The following is a 20,425-nucleotide window of genomic DNA, read 5'->3' as shown; positions in this document are numbered from 1 at the left end:
TTGATAATTTGATTTTTGCTTTACCAATAACCAGATCCCGTGGTAACATCTAGCTCAAACCTAATACTTCTAATAAAAGTATCCAATTAGGAACCTCTAGACCAGAGCATTTACCGTTTCCATGCTCCTTGCTGCACCTATTCTTATCTAAATCATGAACTTTATTTAAATACTGCCAACAGCTGGATGAAAGAGCCTCAGAGAATCTGCCTAATGTATGCTCATGCTTAAAAAAAAAAAAAGGAATATAATTATGTCAGCTAAGGTATAAGAGTTTTGTAATTGGGCATTTCCTCAGAAAAAAATTTCCACTCTGCCTATTCACTCCAACTATTTACACGATCCACTCATTTTTGGTGGCGTATTTGCACCTTAGGAGGATGAGATGTCCCTAAGGATCTAATTCTACACATTTACACCAAGGTAAGAGTGCTCTGTGTAGGTGGATGAATTTCAGGGCTAAGTTCAATGGTCACATAAAAGAATGAACCCAAAAGATGGTATTATAAGAAAAGGCTATGATGGGCTTTCTCAATAAACTAAGGATAATGAATTGTCAATAGTCAAACACCTTCAGTTACTAATCATGTCCAAGGGAAGTAGATTCCTTTTCTTTAAAACAAAACTGAAGTTATCTCTGACTTAAGCTCATTAAATAAAAGATTTACACATTGGTCGAACCAATTGCTGCAAGGATCTTATTTCATACATGCAGACACAACTATAAATCGGTAAATGACAAGTCCAAGGACTCAAATCTACTTATCTGCGTGGGGTATGGGAAGGACTATATTTGAGATCTTACATACCTGCATCTCATAGCAGCTTAGATGTGCTCTAGCCTTAGGCTATGGGATTAAGTTTGAATACTGTGCTCATTTCTTCTCCTGACCACCTCTAGTCTTGTATATCCAGAGCCCACGAGATGGGAACAGAGCTGCTGATTCCTCACTCCTTGGACACTGATTGCTCTAGAAGTGGGTGCTACAGGATTTCTTAGAAACTAATGATTCCTGCTGAAGGCATTCAGAGCCAGACTGGGGGACTCCTTGTTGGACACCTTGTAAGGGGAAGACTTCCGCAGGCATGGTTTTGACCTTTATGTGTCCTGAGGTCTGTTTTAACTTGGGCATTGTGGGAGCCTCAGGTAGGAATGGAGCCTCAGATGATACCAGCCAAGGAAGGTCCTAACTCAGGGACAGTTGCCCTCTCCCTCCTCCCCAACCCACCTCACTGGCCCACAGCAGTCACTGCCCTGTAGTCTTCAGAATCAGGAGTATGTGGGTAGGTGTGTAGGGGAACTATCTGGTCTTTACTTATCAAGAGATATGAATCAGCCCCTAGACTGAGCTAAGATTTTATTCCCCACCTGGAAATGGTTGCTCCAGATATACTTCATTGGGTGGTTAATTCAAAGTAGTTTTTAAACAGTTTGTTACGTGGAAATAAGTGTGTGTGTGTGTGTTTGTTTTTTACCTAGGTCAACAAGGAACTATGGAGATATCAAAGGGCCTATGTGCCCTGTTTGTCCCAAAGTCTATTCAGTCCTAAGTAGTGAAGGTTCACTCCAATAAGCTGTCCTTGGTCACAGGATCGATCTGAGTCTGAGCAAACACGGTCTGAGCAAATCCCTGTTTGCAGAGGCAGCTGGAACAAGAGCAACCACCAAGCAGGAGGTTAAAATTTTCCTCTAAGGTAAAATTTCAAGGGAAATGTGGGCTTTGGGACCTTGCTGCTGTGTCCTGAGACCCGGATTGTTGCGGGTGGCAGGCTGGCTGATCAGGTTCTGGAGGGAATTTCGGGTGGGGGGCAAGGGAATCCAAAGGATTCCTTTCAGGATCTGACCTAGACTTGACTCAGTGTGTGCAATGTTGGCCTTATGTGCCCAGGGAGATGCAGAACCTATCCAGGTGAAAAAGTCAGAAGAGCCAGGAGCCCTGGTTCCCTTGAGAACTATGCCATTGTAGACCATCAATAGTATAGACTGTATTGGTGGATCTTCAGTGGAGTTTTGGAATTAACCTTCTGTGCTCTGTGTACAAGCGTTCAGTGGATAAAAGGAGCTGGGGGTGCACCCAGATGCTGCCATTGCTACTGGGCTGTCTTTGCACAATTTCATGTTTGGTTCTCAGTTTCTTCATCTATCAAATGACAGAGTTGGACATTATTCCCCAGCTATCTTGTGATCTAGGATTTTTTTTTTCAGCCGAAAGCTAGGGATGATAGAGAACTGCTGGAGATTGTGTTTTTGGAAAGAGATGGAAATTCCCCACATAAACAAAAGCCTCCTTTTCTGGTATGAATCTTTATAGCCAGAGGGAGAACATGCCAAAGTAGAGGGTCAGCTATGTCCCAGAATGAGCCATTTTCTTGAGCTTCCAACAGGATTAAACAGGGAGTGTGAGTGTGTTATTGTGAATGCGTGTAGGTCTGAATGTGACAAATTTGTAGGGGTTTACTCCAAAAGGAAAGGGAAACCCTGAGAATTTGTTCTTGCCCGATGAGGGACTGGGAAACCAGTGGGGCACAGAAATGGGGGCCACACAAATGTACAGAAAGATCCCTGGAGCTTAGAAAGCCACAAAACATCTGTTTCATTATCTGTTTATCATCTGTTTCATCATACTTTTTATTGAATTTGCTACCTATTTCCCAGGATCAGAAAGATCCCTCCCAGTTGTCAATCATGGTCATTGAAGTCTAGGGGAAATGGGGTATAGAAATGCTTGTATTTTTCTGGAACCCAGTCAATAGAGTTAAAAGTTGAAAGAGCAGAGGCTTGGCCAAGATTAGTTCCTAGTCCTTTGATCTCCGATACTCCTCGCGGCTTCCAGTCCTGACTGGGCTCCTTCCCAGGGGCTCCTTCCATCTGGGACAGTTCTGCTCCACTTGCTCAGGTCCATTCAGACTGACATTCTCTGAACTTGAACAACCTGCAGTCAGTGACCTCTGCTCCCCAACAGGCTGCATCCTGAGAGTCTCGAGTCCTGCTTGCACGAAGGTAGGTGTCTGTACAGAGGAATCCCTTTGAGGGCAGGGACTCCTTGGACTGGAACACACAAGGAGAGCCTAGGGCAGAGACTAGCAGGGTATTAACTGATCCTAGAATAAATGAAAATGAGTGATTCTTGGACAACCAGATACCAAGGAGCTTGTTCCCAAGGCTCTGATCTGGGTTTTCAAACTCTATCGATCCTTAAATACTTGTCCTGATTTATCCTCACAGAGAAAGGAGAGAGGTCCAAGGACGAATAAGGAGTCTGTGGGCATGACTGCTAGTCCTTAACTAGCTAAGGTGCCAAGCAGGCTGCCAATAGTATTGCCGGATCAGGTGGGAACTCCCGTCTCAAATCCCTTCCAGAGCCTACAAACGAACCCAGTCTGGGAAGCTGCTGGTTGGAGGCGGCTTCGGCAGGACCGGCTCTAGCCCTTTGCTGCAAGGACAAAGGTAAGGGGAAGCCAGGTATGAAATTTCTCGGACTTCAATGACCCCAGCTTGTATCTCATAGGGGTTAGCGGGTTGAGGATGGTTGGACAGCAGTCCAGTTCCTGGAGGGCCTTGGGTTGGAGATCAGGAGGAGGAAATGGAGAAAGGCATTTTAATATCCACTGAAATTCTGACCTACACTTGAGGCCATGGATGTAACAGCAGCGGCAGAGTTTGTTGAAGGACCTGCCTGCCTGGGGCTGCTGAACTGAAAGAAGAAGAGTCAGCAGGTAGTTCTTGGTAGACTCAGGGATCCTGAGACATTTCTCCTCTTCAGCCTCTGGTTTCCCTCTGAACAATGGGTGAAAAGTCAATGTTCTTTCCAGAAATACTCTTTGGTCTTTCTGTGACCTGGGGCCAACAAGCAGAGAAAGAAGCTTGAGAAAAGATAAATCTCATTCCCAAAACCATTTCACCAACATGGTTCCTATAAACACACATATATTTCAGTAAATGTTATGTGGATCAGACTTTGAGTGTTATACCAATCCATGGCCCGTGCTGGCAAAAGAAACCTGAGAACTGAGACCTGAAGGGAGGTGCTGGTAACTTTTTCCCGTAGGATTACTTCAAGTAAACCAACTCATTACTCAAGTTGGATTCTCTCCATCTATGGGAAGCTCGGTTTGGTGGTGAAATTTTTCTCCAAGTAGCTGATCACTTCTTTGATAATGCCCTGAGAAGGGTTTATGGCAGCGGAGCTGTTCTATCTTGAGTTTATGCCTTTTATCTACTTTGTCATTTTCATCAACAGAACGATTTCTTCATCTTGAGGAAGCAGAAAGAGCAGCTCTCCCTAATCCTTTATGGTTTGGAACTGACCATTTTATCTGTACTTCAACATTCTAAAAACTGCCTGTTTGGATCCTTTGACCTTGCCTTTTATTTATTATTTTATCCATTCATTCATTCATTCATTCATTTATTTGTTTATTTATTTTGTTATTCAGCAACATGCTCTGCCATTCCTTCCCCTCATAGTAGGGCTCAGGCTGGTGGGCACTACCACCCTCAGCACCACAGCCCTCCTGAGGGGCAGTTCTGGGTATGCTGACTTAAGTGCCCAAATGGCCACAGACCTGACTCAGATCGAGTCACCCATCTGGAAACTGGAAAGCCAGGTTGGCTCCCTGGCTGAGATGGTACTCCAAAGCCGAAGGGGCTTGACCCGCTATGTCTGTGCCGCCCTAAATGAGGAATTCTGTTTCTATGCTAATAACTCTGGGGGGATCAGGGAAAGTCTGGCCCTGGTTGGTAAGAATCTTGAGTCTAGACGACTGCAGCAGAAGCAGGGAAAGAGCTGGTACCAGTCTCTGTTTGATTCCTCCCCATGGCTAACCACCCGTATTACATCCTCATGGGACCCTTGCTTCTCCTTCTCCTCACCCTTGCCGTAGGTCCTTGCGTCTCCTCGAATCTTGTTCGCCTCATCCGCTCCCAGGTGGAGTCGGTCAGAATTATGGTGCTAAGACCTCCTGGTACCAAGTAGAAGGCAATTCAATGATGTGAATGTTCAGGAGAGAGCGCATGGAATGTTATGCCACAGTCTCCTTGAATTGTTCTACCTCAGTTTCCCTGCATTAGTTACCCTGAATTATAATATCTCCATTTCCCTGAGTTGGTGTGCTATCCCTCCCCCTTTTTTTCTGTTCATTAGGGCTGCGATAATTAGGGCTGTTGAGATCGGGCCACTCGCATTCCAAAATTGCTGACATCCTATCTCAGTTACCTAATTGATATCCTCTACCTCTATCTCTCCAGACTTCCTCTCTAGCTGAACACTTTCTTAACTCCCAATTTGTAAGAATGTGTAGTTCTCACCCCCAATCTGTCAGTACCGGATTTATGGTCCATTACTGAAAATTCCCATTCTCTGCCTTCTGCCTTTGGTTCCCTTCTCAGGAAGTCCTACAAACATTCTTGGAATCTCACATTCCATACTGCATACTTACTTTGAGATGGGAACCCAAGTCAATCAATTAAGGTCTCCACTAAATAAAATATCAAAGACTCTCTAAGCTCTCTCTTTGCTCAGTTTCTCCAGAATTACATAAGAAATATAAGTCTCAGCCATTCCCCCAAAGAAGCTGAAGGCTTGAAATACACTATTCCAAAAGGCAAGAAAAAATTTAAAATAAGCTTACCAGTAGCTTCCCCACCTCAATAGCATAATGACATAAGGGACGACTTGGACATTTCTTGAAATGGAAGAGTTCCAAAAATAGCTGAAGAAAAACCAAGAGCTTCACTGAAGCTTCAAAGTAAAAACACAACATTCAAGAGGTGACCCAAGCTCTCAGGGGGAAGTTTGTCTAAATCCACTCGGGAGCTAGAGCCTGATCAGTGAGCCACTCCCAGGCATCATCCTGTGGACACGGAGACTAAGAAGAGTAATTACTGTTGTTTGTCCTTCGTTCTTGAAGAGGACCGTTACATCAGGGAGCTGATGCCGTGACCTGCAAGTGAATTGGATTAAGGTGAGGGAGGGCTGTGCAAGGACACCTGCCTTTCCCCTCCAGAGCCATCTGGCTCCAGTGACAAGATGGAGAAAATTTAAAAATGGAGATGGCAGAGGAATAACGTGAAAGGTGGACCCCAACAGATGGAGAAGGATGGATTCTGCTGATCCCCAGGGCTTTCATCTGGCCGGATGAAAGACCTCAAACTAAGACCAACCCTGGGGAGACAGACAAGATCTTTGGAGAAGAAAGAAGAGTTTTCTTATATGGACACAGCCAATCCAACAAGCTTTCATATAGTTCCTGCTCTGTGTAAGTCAGGTGCTGTGATCAAGGATAAGTCTTTCGTAATTTGCATTTTTACCAGGTAAAAACAAAGTCTGTCCTATCTCTGTTATTTCTTTTTAGTCTGATTGCTTACATGGTGGCTTAGGATCCTTTTACCATTTCTCTGGGGAGAATTAAAAGCCAAATTCTGATGTTGCCTGGGAAACCATGGTTTGGTAGCAAAAGCTGTATTGGGAAGGAGAACTGTATTCTGGAAAGAACTTGGGCTGCCATGGAGTCAGAGGGTTTGATCCCAATGCTGCCTCTGATGCTCAGTCCTTGTGTGACCCTGGGCAACCACTTAACCTTGTAGGGCCACAGTTTCTTCTCCTCTGGCTGGGAGGAGACCAGTGAGGTCACCAGAGTGCCTGGGACGTTGGGTGTTCCCTTCTCTGATGTACGTCCCCTCGCTACTTTCTTTATAGGACTACTTGGGCACACTATTCCGCAGTCAGCATCTATCATCCTCTTTCTCTGTCTCTGACTCTCCTGTCTCTGTCTCTGCCTCTCTAGGTCAGTCTCCGCTTTGTTCTCTGTCTCTTAGTATATTCTCTTCCTTTCCCTCCCGCTCTACATGCTACTTACATACATACCTATATCTATATGTGTTTGTATATGTGTGTGTGGGGGGGGGTGCGTATAAAATGGGCGTGGGTGCACATACGTAGTTATCTCCTGAAGTTTTGTAGCCCCTGGTGATTTAGATCTGCTCCCAGCAGGCAGTCCAGGACAAAGCTGGGAAGAAATCCTCCCCCCCTCCCACTTATGCATCATAATGGATGCCTCACAAAGAGGTAGCCTGAATGTCTGAAACTCAGGATACCAGGTATCCTTGGCAACCACCAGTCACCATGACAACCAGTGATTAGAAGGAGCTGCTTCAGCCTTACTGGACACTTCCTTTGCCTCTAGAGAGATTATAGTCCCCCAAAGCAGGGAGGAGGGGGGTGGGGCTGTCTTGATCTGGATGTCCACTGGAAAAGGTGAGGTTCTCTTTGGACAAACCAGGGACAAGCATCCTGGGCCCAGTGATTCGGCTTTTTTAGAACAGGGGGTTCGATGCCTGTTTGTGTTTTAACATGTATACTGGTTAATTGATTCAGCTGAACGATAATTTGCAAGGATTGACACAAACCCTCGGGCATCAGTCTCTCATACAAAGGGAGGGGAAAAGCTGTGACTTAACTTCTTTTATGCCATCTGACAAGGGAAAAATATGTTTTTGGTTAGCAATCCCTCCAGAGTTAGGTAGGTTCCATTTGTCCCCTACAAATCGCAGGTTCTGCCCAAAGTCAGATGGTGGAAAGAAGAGCTTGGTCTTAATCAGCTTGAACAGATCAAGGATCCTGAGAAAGGCAGTAACTGATTTCATCTCAGTTCCACTTCCTCATTGGAGAGGTCTCTAGCACAAATTGTAAGCTGAGGCAAATACCCTTCTAGTGTGGCCAGGCTATCTGTAATCAGTGGTCCCCCTGAAACAGTGGCATTCTGGGTTCCTAAGTCCCTTTGGGCTCGGGCATCCTGTGATGCTAACATGACCCTCCCGACCTCTGACATTTGTGTTCCAGGGTCCCTTCCAGCCCTGAAATTTCATGTTCGCGTATCTCTGCGAGCTCTCAGATACCACATGGTGAGGATGTGGCCAGGCCTGACATTCTATGATCTCTGGAAAAGCGTACCCCCTTACATGCATGAGCTCACCTGGAAAGTGAGCCGAGGGCTAGTAGAATGTCCTACCTCAGTCTGCGTGGTTCCCTCTTCTGTAGCTTTAAGGCATTCCACTTAAGTGGAGCTTGATGATGGGTGAGGAAAATTCCGACTATTTAATCAGAGTTTGGGCTCTCTGCTTAAATTGACACTCCTACCTCTCTCCATAGTACCCCTAACCTCTTTGTGTTTGAGAGAAAATTCCGATTATTAGAGACATTCATGTAACTAAAAAGATGACTGTAGTGTCTGTGACTGGATAGATACGAAGAATATCAGTTGGGAAGGAGGAGATCCCTCTTTGGAACTTTTCTTAGGCCTTGTGCAGTTGGGTACCCTGGTGGCACCAGTCTGCTCTTCTACTCTGAGATGCTCCTAGATCCAGGGATCATCTTTCCCTCTCTGTCAGAGTTCAGTCCTCTCCTCTCTTTCTCCTAGAGCCCGCTGACCCAGCTCTCACAGTTCTTGGCTCAGCTTACTTTGACTCTGCTGAATGCTCTCTACTTCAAAAACCCAGGAAACTCTACCACATTCAGGCATGGGTCCCTGTCTTCATACAAGTTGTTAATGGCACGACTAAATCCCTTAAGGAAGTTCTTTTGATTGATTCTGATGAATACATATAGATCATGTTCTTTTGTGATGCCTGTTGTCAGATGCACTTCTTCATGGTTATAGCACAAGGAGGTTACTTATTTTTTTTTAATTTTTATTTAATAATTACTTTATATTGACACTCGTTTCTGTTCCGATTTTTTTTCCCTCCCTCCCTCCACCCCCTCCCCTAGATGGCAAGCAGTCCTTTATATGTTGGATATGTTGCAGTATATCCTAGAGACAATATATGTTTGCAGAACCGAACAGTTCTCTTGTTGCATAGGGAGAATTGGATTCAGAAGGTAGAAATAACCCGGGAAGAAAAACAAAAATGCAGATAGTTCACTTTCGTTTCCCAGTGTTCTTTCTTTGGGTGTAGCTGCTTTTGTCCATCATTTATCAATTGAAACTCAGGTCTCTTTAATCAAAGAAATCCACTTCCATCAAAATATGTCCTCATACAATATCGTTGTCTAAGTGTATAATGATCTCCTGGTTCTGCTCATTTCACTTAGCATCAGTTCATGTAAGTCTCGCCAGTCCTCTCTGTATTCATCCTGCTGGTCATTTCTTACAGAACAATAATATTCCATAACATTCATATACCACAATTTACCCAGCCATTCTCCAATGGATGGGCATCCATTCATTTTCCAGTTTCTAGCCACTACAAACAGGGCTGCTACAAATATTTTGGCACATACAGGTCCCTTTCCCTTCTTTAGTATTTTTTTGGGATATAAGCCCAATAGAAACACTGCTGGATCAAAGGGTATGCACAATTTGATAATTTTTTGGGCATAATTCCAGATTGCTCTCCAAAATGGTTGGATTCGTTCACAACTCCACCAACAATGCATTAGTGTCCCAGGTTTCCCCCATCCCCTCCAACATTCATCATTATTTTTTCCTGTCATCTTAGCCAATCTGACAGGTGTGTAGTGGTATCTCAGAGTTGTCTTAATTTGCATTTCTCTGATCAATAATGATTTGGAACACTCTTTCATATGAGTGGTAATAGTTTCAATTTCATCCTCTGAAAATTGTCTGTTCATATCCTTTGACCATTTATCAATTGGAGAATGGCTTGATTTCTTATAAATTTGAGTCAGTTCTCTATATATTTTGGAAATGAGGCTTTTATCAGAACCTTTAACTGTGAAAATGTTTTCCCAGTTTGTTGCTCCCCTTCTAATCTTGTTTGCATTAGTTTTCTTTGTACAAAGGCTTTTTAATTTGATGTAATCAAAATTTTCTATTTTGTGATCAGTAATGGTCTCTAGTTCATCTTTGGTCACAAATTTCTTTCTCCTCCACAAGTCTGAGAGATAAACTATTCTATGTTCCTCTAATTTATTTATAATCTCGTTCTTTATGCCTGGGTCATAGACCCATTTTGATCTTATCTTGGTATGTGGTGTTAAGTGTGGGTCCATGCCTAATTTCTGCCATACTAATTTCCAATTATCCCAGCAGTTTTTATCAAATAATGAATTCTTTTCCCAGAAGTTAGGGGCTTTGGGTTTGTCAAACACTAGATTGCTATAGTTGACTATTCTGTCTTGTGAACCTAGCCTTTTCCACTGATCCACTAATCTATTTCTTAGCCAATACCAAATGGTTTTGGTGACTGCTGCTTTATAATATAATTTTAGATCAGGTACAGCTAGGCCACCTTCATTTGATTTTTTTTCATTAATTCCCTTGAGATTCTCGACTTTTTATTGTTCCATATGAATTTTGTTGTTATTTTTTCTAGATCAATAAAATATTTTCTTGGAAGTCTAATTGGTATAGCACTAAATAAATAGATTAGTTTAGGGAGTATTGTCATCTTTATTATGTTCGCTCGGCCGATCCAGGAGCACTTAATGTTTTTCCAATTATTTAAGTCTGACTTTATTTGTGTGGAGACTTTTTTATAACTTTGCTCATATAATTCCTGACTTTCCTTTGGTAGATAAATTCCCAAATATTTTATGGTATCAACAGTTATTCTGAATGGAATTTCTCTTTGTATCTCTTGCTGTTGGGTTTTGTTGGTGATGTATAAAAATGCTGAGGATTTATGGGGATTTATTTTGTAGCCAGCTACTTTGCTAAAATTATGAATTATTTCCAATAGCTTTTTAGTAGAACCTCTGGGGTTCTCTAGGTATACCATCATATCATCTGCAAAGAGTGATATTTTGGTTTCCTCATTGCCTACTCTAATTCCTTTAATATCTTTCTCGACTCTTATTGCCGAGGCTAGTGTTTCTAATACGATATTAAATAATAAAGGTGATAGTGGGCAACCTTGCTTCACTCCAGATCTTACTGGGAAAGGTTCTAGTTTTTCCCCATTGCATATGATGCTTACTGATGGTTTTAAATATATGCTCCTGACTATTTTAAGGAAAAGTCCATTTATTCCTATGCTCTCAAGTGTTTTTATTAGGAATGGATGTTGGATTTTATCAAATGCTTTTTCTGCATCTATTGAGATGATCATATGGTTTTTGTTTGTTTGGTTATTGATATAGTCAATTATGCTAATAGTTTTCCTAATATTGAACCAGCCCTGCATTCCTGGTATAAATCCTACTTGGACATAGTGTATTATCCTGGTGACGATTTTTTGTAATCTTTTTGCTAATATTTTATTTAAGATTTTAGCATCAATATTCATTAGGGAGATTGGTCTATAATTTTCTTTGAGGTTACTTATTTTTGAAGTTAATTGAAAATCAGTGAAGCTCTACACTTTTATGGAAGGATCTTCTTATTTCTAATCATCTACATTCTAAGGACCACTCTTCCTCAAACACCAAAGAACACAGGAATAAGGGAAGTTTTCCATGAGATAAGAAACACTTTTTTTTTCTAATATCAACAGCAAGCATTATTTGTAATGAGGAATAACCTAGAAGTCTTCTGGGGAATAAATGTTACTTCTAGCAATAAGAGAAAAAGGAATTTTTAGAAAGTAGAATAAACAATGACAAAGTCCTTACTCGTTGCAGATACTATACGTAGCTAATCCTAAAGAATAAACTAAACAGTAGTTGAAACTATTGACAAATTTTGCACAGTTGCAGGATATAAAATAAAGTCACAAAAACTCTTAACATTTCCACATATAACCAACAAAACTCAGCAACCACAGATAGAAAAACTTCATTTAAAAAAGCTGTGGATGACATAACATACGTGGGGGTCTACCTGCCAAGACAAATCAGGAATTATATGGACAGAAAATACTTTTCATACAAATCAATCAGATGTAAGTAATTCACAATATATCATTTGCTATGCATAGCCTGCACCAATATAATGAAAATGATCATCCAACCTGATTTGTTTAAATTATTAAGAGCCAAAGTAATTAATCTATCAAAAATGTTTTCATAGATTCAGGAAGATAGTCATTACAAAATATATGTGGAGGAAAAAGAGGTCAAAAATATCACAAGAAGACACACACATATAATGAAAAGGAAGGCAAACAAACCATGCCAGATCTTAACTTCTATTTTAAAGTATTAATGATCCACACTATCTGCTAGTGTTTTAGAAATACAGTGTTGAATCAGTGGAATAGATTAAGTACACAAGACAGAATAGTAAATGACAACAGACATCTAGTGTCTGAGAAACATTAAGACTCAAACTTCTCAGAGAAAAATTCATTATACAACAAAATTCTAGAGACAATGGAGAGCACTTTGTCAGAAATTAGGGAAGGACCATTATCATGTACTGTATATGAGGAGAAGGTCAAAATGGGTACATAACTTAGACCTAAAAGATGATACTATCAAAAAATTAGGGGAGCATGGATTCATTCTATAGAAGGGAAGAGTTTAAGAATAAAAAAGACATCGGGAGCTTCACGAGACGTAAAAAGGGTTATCTTGGATATATTAAATAAAAATGTTTTTGTACACACACTCAAAACCAAAATGCAACCATGATAAGAAAGAAAGTAGAAAAGTGGGAAATGATTTAACAGCAAATATCAGCAAAAATCCAGCAATAATTTTATAGATTCGTTTCTCATGTATCTAAATAACTGAGTCAAATTATAATAATACAAGTCATTTCTCAGTGCAAATAGTCAAAAGATATGAACAGGCAATTTTCAGATGAAGAAATCAAAGCTTTGCGCAGTGAGAAGAAAAAAAGCTCGATGCTATCATGGTTTAGAGAAATGCAAATGAAAAGAACTCTGAGATATTACTAATTGGAAACCAAGGGGAAGATGGATCAGTTGTGAAATCGCTGAACAACTTGGGGTATATGAATATAATGCAATTCTGTTGTGCTAAAAGAAAGGATGAGCAGGCAGATTTCAGGAAAAAATGTGAAAAGATTTATATGAACTGCTGCAAAGTTAAGTTAGCAAAGCCAAGAGAATATAGCAAAAGCAAGATTACAGGATAGTAAACTATTAGGGGCCAGAACTCTGAACTTGAAACAAAGGACTCTTACAAGGTACTATGTCAGGGCAATTGATAGAGACAATAGTTATCTAATTTAGCATGGTTCAGTGTGATTGTTTTAATGCTATGAGGAGATGTTATGGGCTACAACTTGATACAAGGTACTAAGTGGAATCGAGGAGACAATGGTCAAATCCAGTTTAGCATTGATGTGATCCTACCAAATAATGGTTTCCTAGTGATATAATGATTGGTTTGTACTCAGTGTGGAGGATATAATCTAGAAGCTCTCAGGGCCAGAAATGACAAGAGCACTAGAAGCTCTCCATGGCTGAGACATTCATTCCATTGTCCACCTTTGTGGTGGCTGCAGGGTGAAGCACAAATCTTTGAAGTCGGGGGGATTCAGAAGCCAGAGAAGGAGGCAGGAGCTCAAGCCCACGGAACCAAGGAGAGAGATAGTCCTCTAAGAAAGCTAACCGGGCCCCAGGAAAGGAGACAATAAAGAATTTGGACTTTAACCCCTGGCTGTAATTGTGGTGATTGCTGAACTGAAACCAAGCTGCTCCCAGAGACCTCCAAGAAAAGCCAAAAGAGAACACTACAGTAAAGTATGAATTACTTAGCTTTTATCATTAACACAATGATCTGTTTGCTACAAAGAAGCATGAGGGAGTATGTTCTTCACATCCAGAGAAAGAACCTATGGAGTATGAACACAGATCAAAGCATAATATTTACACTTTCTTTTTTATGAATTATTTTTTTTTCTTTTCATCTGTTTCTATTTCCATAACCTGACTAATATGGGAATAGGTTTTACATGACGGTACATATAGAGCCTACATTAAATTGCTTATCATGTTAGGAAGGTGGAAAGAAAGGAAGAAAAGTTGGAACTCAATATTTTAAAATATATATCAAAATCTACTCTTAAATGTAAATGGAAAAATGTTATTTCAAAAATGCTATTGCACTCTAAAGAATAAAATGGGGTCACGTTCTGAGAAACACCAGAAGAGTAATGCAGAGTGAAGTGAGCAGAAATAAAGGAGAAATGATGCAGTAACAACATTATAAAGAAAAATACTAGGTCAGCTAGATGGCACAGTGGATGGAGCACTGGCCATGAGGTCAGGAAGACCTGAATAAAAGTCTGGTCTCAGACACTCAACACTTAATAGTAGCTGTGCGACCCTAGGCAAGTCAATTTAACCCCAATTGCCTCACCAAAAAAATAAAGGAAAAAAGAAAAGAAGAGCAATGTTGAGACACTCTTGTGAAGATCATCAGTCCTATCTCAGGTTCCCACTGAAATCTCCACCTAGAGGCCAAGGCTCCATTAGGATCACCAACTGACCAGAAAAAGCATGAGAAAAATATGAAAAAAAAAATGGAAGAGAGGAACAAAAATAAATACAAGAGAAAATCAGCGGGACCAGCCCTTCCTGAAAGGGCTCTTGCAAAACAGCTAAGACAAATGTCCTTAGTCACTCAGCCTAAGAACTCACCCTCTCTTGAAGAGGAAGCTGGCTGTGATGTCTGACCCCAAAAGCCATCTTTTAAAAAAGAGCCCTACACTAGTTATTAGGACTTCACCTTGTAATTTGGGGCTGTGATTCCTCAAAAAGTTATTTCCTATCTCCTTGCCGCAGTCTCTTCATCTTAAAAACCAGCCATCTGTGCTCTGTTATCGTTTAATAGCCACTCCAGTTCTGCTATTCTATGATCCAAGGTCCCTTCAAGCACTAATCTTCAACTTCCTTTGTGCTCACTGCCCCTTAACTTGTCATTCTGCTTGAAGGGCCCCTCCATCTCTGATATATGTATTTTATTTGTTCCCCTCTTGCTCCCCAACAAGGTGACCTTTAAGTGCTGATTTCTGTGAGTGTATTTATATATACACAGAATACATATACACATAAGACACATATATAAATATATATGCACCTACACCCACATACATTTACGTACATATTTGAGCACATACACATATATGTGTAAGTACATACCTATTATTCTATAATCAGATTTCCTGATATGACAGAAAAGAAAAATGACAAATGCTGGAAGGGATGTGAAAAAAACTGGGAAGCTATTGAATTGTTTTTAGAATTGTGAATTAGTTCAATCATTATGGAGACATGTTTTTGAGCCACACCCTAGGGACAACAACACTATGTACACACATTGATCCAGCAATACCGTTACTCGATCTGTATCCCAAAAACATTTTTAAAGGGGGGAAAGAACTAATTTATACAAAAGTATCTACAGTAGCTCTTTCTGTGGTGAAAAAGAATTGGAAATCAGGGGATGACCGTCAAATGTGGAGTGACTAAATAAGTTGGATTACATGATTGTGATGGAGTACTAATTAGCATACTATATCAAATGAGGAACAGGAAGACTTCAGAAAACCTTGGGAAGACATATATGAACTGATGCAAAGTGAAGTGAGCAAAGCCAGGAGAAAAATGTACACAGCGGTCAGAATCCTAGCATTAACTCTACTTGAAATAAGGTGATAACCCAAGGGAGATGTTAGAATCCTAGTGTTAACTCAATGGAATTGATCCAATGCTTGTGTTCACACCTTGAGAGAGCTCGTATAAGCAAGAAGTAGTTCAGGACTCATTGGAGTTCACAAGTATGGGAGATTCACAAAGTTAACTTTGGAACTTTGTGAATTCACACCTCCCTTAATCCCTCCCTCGGAGGAGGAGACAACCTTTCACACCCAGCATAAATAGAGCTTCAGTGAGCCAGTCAGGGTCAGTTCAGAGAGAAGCTCTCTCTCGGAGGCAAGGCAGATCCATTCCAACTTTCACCTCGGTGCCGGCTGGAGACATTCGGAGTTGAGCTAGAGGCAAAAGACTAGCAACGAGAGCTCTCGGAACCAAGGAAAGCTGAGGCCTCTAAGAAAGCTACCCCAGCCCAAGGAAGGAGAAAATAAACATTTGAACTTTTATCACCTGGCTGCGTTTAGAGTGATGATTACTTTCAACTGAAAGGCTGCCTCCAGAAAACCTCCCCAAGAAACCTGCTCCCAGAGAGAAGCATCATATTTTAAAGAAGAAAACACCACATTTTGGCTGCCACTTCCTGGGTTCCTGGGGCAGGGTCTGTGGTGGAACAACCTGCACCTGACTTTGCTTCCCAGACCCATCCTGAGGCAATAGACTCCTCCTGCCAACCTCCCAAGCCTCCTCAAGCTGGACAAGTGCCCAAGTCCATCTTTTTGTGGGGTCTGAGGCTCTAAATGTGTCGGGGTCATTATTTAAAGGTGCGGCAGGGCCTGGGAGAGCACGCGGGTGAGTCCCTCTCTTCACTCCACCATGTTGACTCCACCTCCAGAAGATGACATCCTAGTGAAAGTTTGAGGCCAGAGAGGAGCAGATTATATATACAAGGGAGGTCCCTGCCTTGTGGCAAGTGCAGAAAGTGCCTGCTTAGCCAGCCATCTCATAGCAAAGGCTGCCTCTCGTTTCAAATAACACCCTCAATTGATGAAATGGAGGCTACTGAATTCCTTCTGTGTCAATGAGAATTCAGACGACATCACCGACATCCCGGTTATCTGCCACAGTTTCTGCCCCATCAGAAGGCATCGGATCCAGGTGGAGACTCCGCAGCGGTGAAGGAGAAGCCCAGACAGAGCGGCCTGGGTACCGTCCTTCCTCCAGGCTGCTAGAAGCAGCTGAGGCTCATGATGAAGCCATGGTCTCAGCAGGAGGAGGAGCTGAAGACTTTTAGCCACACAAGCCACCAACACCGCAACTCGACCCTGACATGGCGAGGTCATTTTGGTCCTCTTCAAGCAGGGAGGAGAGCGGCCGAAGCCCACCTCCTCAGTCCTGTACCTGCCTCCTCCTCACACCTGCTGACCTGGCAGGGTTGGTTTTCGCCAATCTGGGACTCCTCCTTTTCCAAAGGTTTGGTGTTTGGTCTTGGAGGTCATCAATTGAGCGATCCTCAGCTAGTCCAATTAATACATTGATGAGTCATTACCCAGAAACGCTGTCTCTCAGGCTTTCATGGCCCCTGGACCCTGTTCTCTCTCCCTCTCCTTCTGGTGCACGCCATTCTCAACCAAGCCATCTTTGTCTTCAGGCACTACCAGCACTCTCAGATGGGTGGTGTGTCCCTGCGGCCTTGGTTCTTTCTCCACACGGGCCTTTGAGGCCTTCAGGGGATCCACCGGCCCCTAGGTCTAGAGATGGGAGGGACCTCAGAAACCATATAGTTCAATGTCCCTCTTGTTCCCAAGCTGATTTGTTAAAGGTCCTGGGCAAGGTTCAAGGGCTATCAAAAGGTATATATGCAACCTACTCAGTTTACAGATGCAGACAGTGAGGTCCACAGAGAAGTGACTTGCTTAAAGGCATGCATAGGAATGCTGAAAAGAGCGCAGAGGTTCTCAAATGGAACTTTCTCATTTTATGATCTGGGAAAGGAAGTTCAGAGGCCCTAAGGGGCCTGTTCCGGCCCACACAGGTCATCAGAGACAGAGGAAGGAGCTTGGTATGCTGTCTCATTGTTGGCATTCTCTTCAATGAAATTACTATTTTGTTATTTGACCCACTTATTCTTTGTTTTTTGTTTTTTGTTTTTGTTTGTTTGTTTTTATTTTGTTTTGTTTGTTTGTTTTATTTTGAGGCCATTAGGGTTAAGTGACTTGCCCAGCGTCACATAGTTAGGAAGTGTGAAGTGTCTGAGACCAGATTTGAACTCAGGCCATTTTGACTTCAGGGCTTGTGCTCTATCCACTGTACTATTTAGCTGCCTTCCCAGTTATTCTTTAGAAAGAGATTATTTCTTTTTTGGGTAATTTTTAATCTGTTTCCATATCCATTGTTGAATGTCATTTTTAACACATTGTATTCTTTAAGGATGCATTGAAGATTTCTTTGTTTTTCCCATTTGGTAATAAGGTTTTCATGACATAAAACTAGGTGAGTTTTTCTGAAGGCTCCAAGTACAACTGAGCAAAAAGTTATATTTCTCTGTATTTCCATTCAATTTTCTTCAGAGTTGTATCTAAATTTTCTACATTGCTTTCCAGCTACTTAACTTCTTTCTCATTTCATTTAAATGTAGATTTGACTAATTCTGAGAGGGGAACATTGGAGTCACCATTAGTGTAGCTTGAATATTTCTTTCTGTAACTATTTAACATTTCCTTTAAGAAGCTGAAAACTGCAATTTGCTCCTGTGTTTAGGGTTGCCACTACATTATTTTCTTATGATATTTTAAAGCAAAAATGTATTTTCCTTGCTTATCTCTTTGAAGTAGATCTGTTGTTGCTTTTGTTTTGTCTGAGACTCTTCTTAATACTGGTTTGTGTCTGGATGTTCCTTGTCCTCACCGTAGTTCTTTACACTCATTTTTATTGCTAATTTCCCCAGCTTATTCAATTGACTTTACATTTATGTTAAAGTTTTCTGTTTCAATAGTGGGAGCACTTTGGGAAATGCAATCTCTGATCCATCAACTTTCTCTTGGTGCTATTTTCACAACTAATTCTATATTTCAGTGGTTGCAGGGTAATGTGATTTGGGCTAAGGTGTGGTCACTGCTTTGGTGCTCCGTATTATGGCTCTTACTCAGAAAGAAGCTCTGATCTCCTGCGACTGCAATAAGTATAGCTACGTATGGTCCCTGCTACCTTACAACACCTGCGGTTCAAAAGGAGACTCCAAAAGTTTGGGGTGGCAGACGAGGGTAGCAGAGGTGTCTCAAAAGTGTTTGATGGCTTGGAACCATCTCCAAGTCAAGGAGCAAAGTTTATTGTAATTGTAATAGCAATTGACGCAGACTAAATTCCAAAAGGATATTATCCAAGAACCAGGAGCAAGGAGATAAATTTACGGGAATAGAGAGAGAGATCTGGTGCTTCATATCACTGATGTGCTCATTTTATTATGCATCTCAATATTGAGTTTTATGCCTTGGTCTGGTATGCACCTCAATGTTGAATTTTATGGTTTAGAGGTGAGAACTGAAGAGCAGTCTGGAATGCACCTCACCATTTTTTTTTCAGAAACCTTGTTTTACTTGACTACAGATTGTTATCTGGCAGCCAGCATAGTTTTATAGCAACCCCAAGGGCTCGTGGCCTCAGAGCTACTGCCACAGTTCTCCTAGAAGCTGTGTTCTGTCACAACCAGAAGCAATTCTGGTCCTCAGGGCCCCTGATCCTTGTGATCAAAAAGGGTACAGTTCCTCCAGATCCTTATAACTTCTTGCGCCAAAGTATTCTTCCCTTCCCTAGAACTGGAACTCAGCTGTGTGTAGGAGCCAATGGGTGCCAAACAGCTGCCAGTCTACTACAGGGGTCACTCCCAATCTCCTTGTGACAAATGACAAAGGTCCCCTTACTGTCTGTGGCTTCTGAGCTCCAGAAGTGTCTGTGGCTTCTGCTTTCACCACTTTGTCCCATGAATGGCATTTTATCCACTTGGGCTGCAGGGCAACCTCAGCAACTGGCTTACAGATCTCTTCTTCCCACCTTGGAAGGGGTCTTGGGCTAGAAGTATATCCCACCTTGATCTTTTATGGTGTCACCACTTAAGAATTTGATTTGAGCTGTGACTTGAAAGGGGAATTGTGAGAGAGCTTGGCTTTGTGCTTCCTGTACTGTGCCATGTAGCTAATAACTTTGTGAATTGCCCTGCTGATCATTTCAGCTTTCAGGAAACACAGGAATGAACAAAGGGAAAGGCCCAGTTTCCCTTGAGTTGGAGCATTTTCCCTGGCTGTACCCACCACCTTCAATATTCTCACCGTCATGACCCCTTCTTGGCGTTCTTGGCATCCTTCACACCCCAGATAAGATTCCATCTTCTACAGTAAGTCTTCCTTGACCCCCCTAATTCTAGCCCCTTCCCCCTGCTTATTACTTCCACTGCATCCTGTACATAGAATGATTCTCCAAAGTTGTTTGCATGCGATTTTCCCCATAACCTAACTCCTTTATCCCAGAGACGGCCTTTTGTCTTTCTTTATATCCCCAGCATTTCCTTAGCTCAGCTCTTGACACACGGTACCAGAATATTGACCGACTATTCTGGATCCGATTTTCACAAACAGTTTTAGGAGGAAATTTAGGAAGTGACTTGGTAGAGTAATCTGAGCCAGAAAGGCTGCTGGGGAAGGTTCCTTTGCATAGAATGCAGTGCAGAGTAGGCACACATAAATACAGGGGCAGATGTGCATGTGTGCCTTGGTGGCCCTCTGTCCCTTCCCGCCCGTTCTAATCTCTTGTCTCCTCAGACCTGGAAAAAAGAGCCTGAGAGCCGCCCTTTCCCCACACCACCCCATCCTCCTTCTGCTCTAGGGGATGTCAGGAATCCAAGTCCAGTTTAAGGACTGGGGCTTGGCAGATGCTATTGTGCTCTTCTTTTCCTTGGAACCCAGGAGC

At 42.0% G+C, this 20,425-nt stretch overlaps 1 long non-coding RNA gene across 2 annotated transcripts in view; it reads left to right on the top strand.

The window, feature by feature from the left end:
- LOC127542989 (uncharacterized) overlaps window positions 1-20,425 on the top strand; it is a 244,872-nt gene that overhangs the window by 29,064 nt on the left and 195,383 nt on the right. The gene's annotated exons all lie outside the window — the stretch shown is intronic.

Source organism: Antechinus flavipes, chromosome X (assembly GCF_016432865.1).
Source record: "Antechinus flavipes isolate AdamAnt ecotype Samford, QLD, Australia chromosome X, AdamAnt_v2, whole genome shotgun sequence".
Classification (NCBI taxonomy): domain Eukaryota; kingdom Metazoa; phylum Chordata; class Mammalia; order Dasyuromorphia; family Dasyuridae; genus Antechinus; species Antechinus flavipes.
This window is presented reverse-complemented; position numbering and strand designations above follow the sequence as displayed.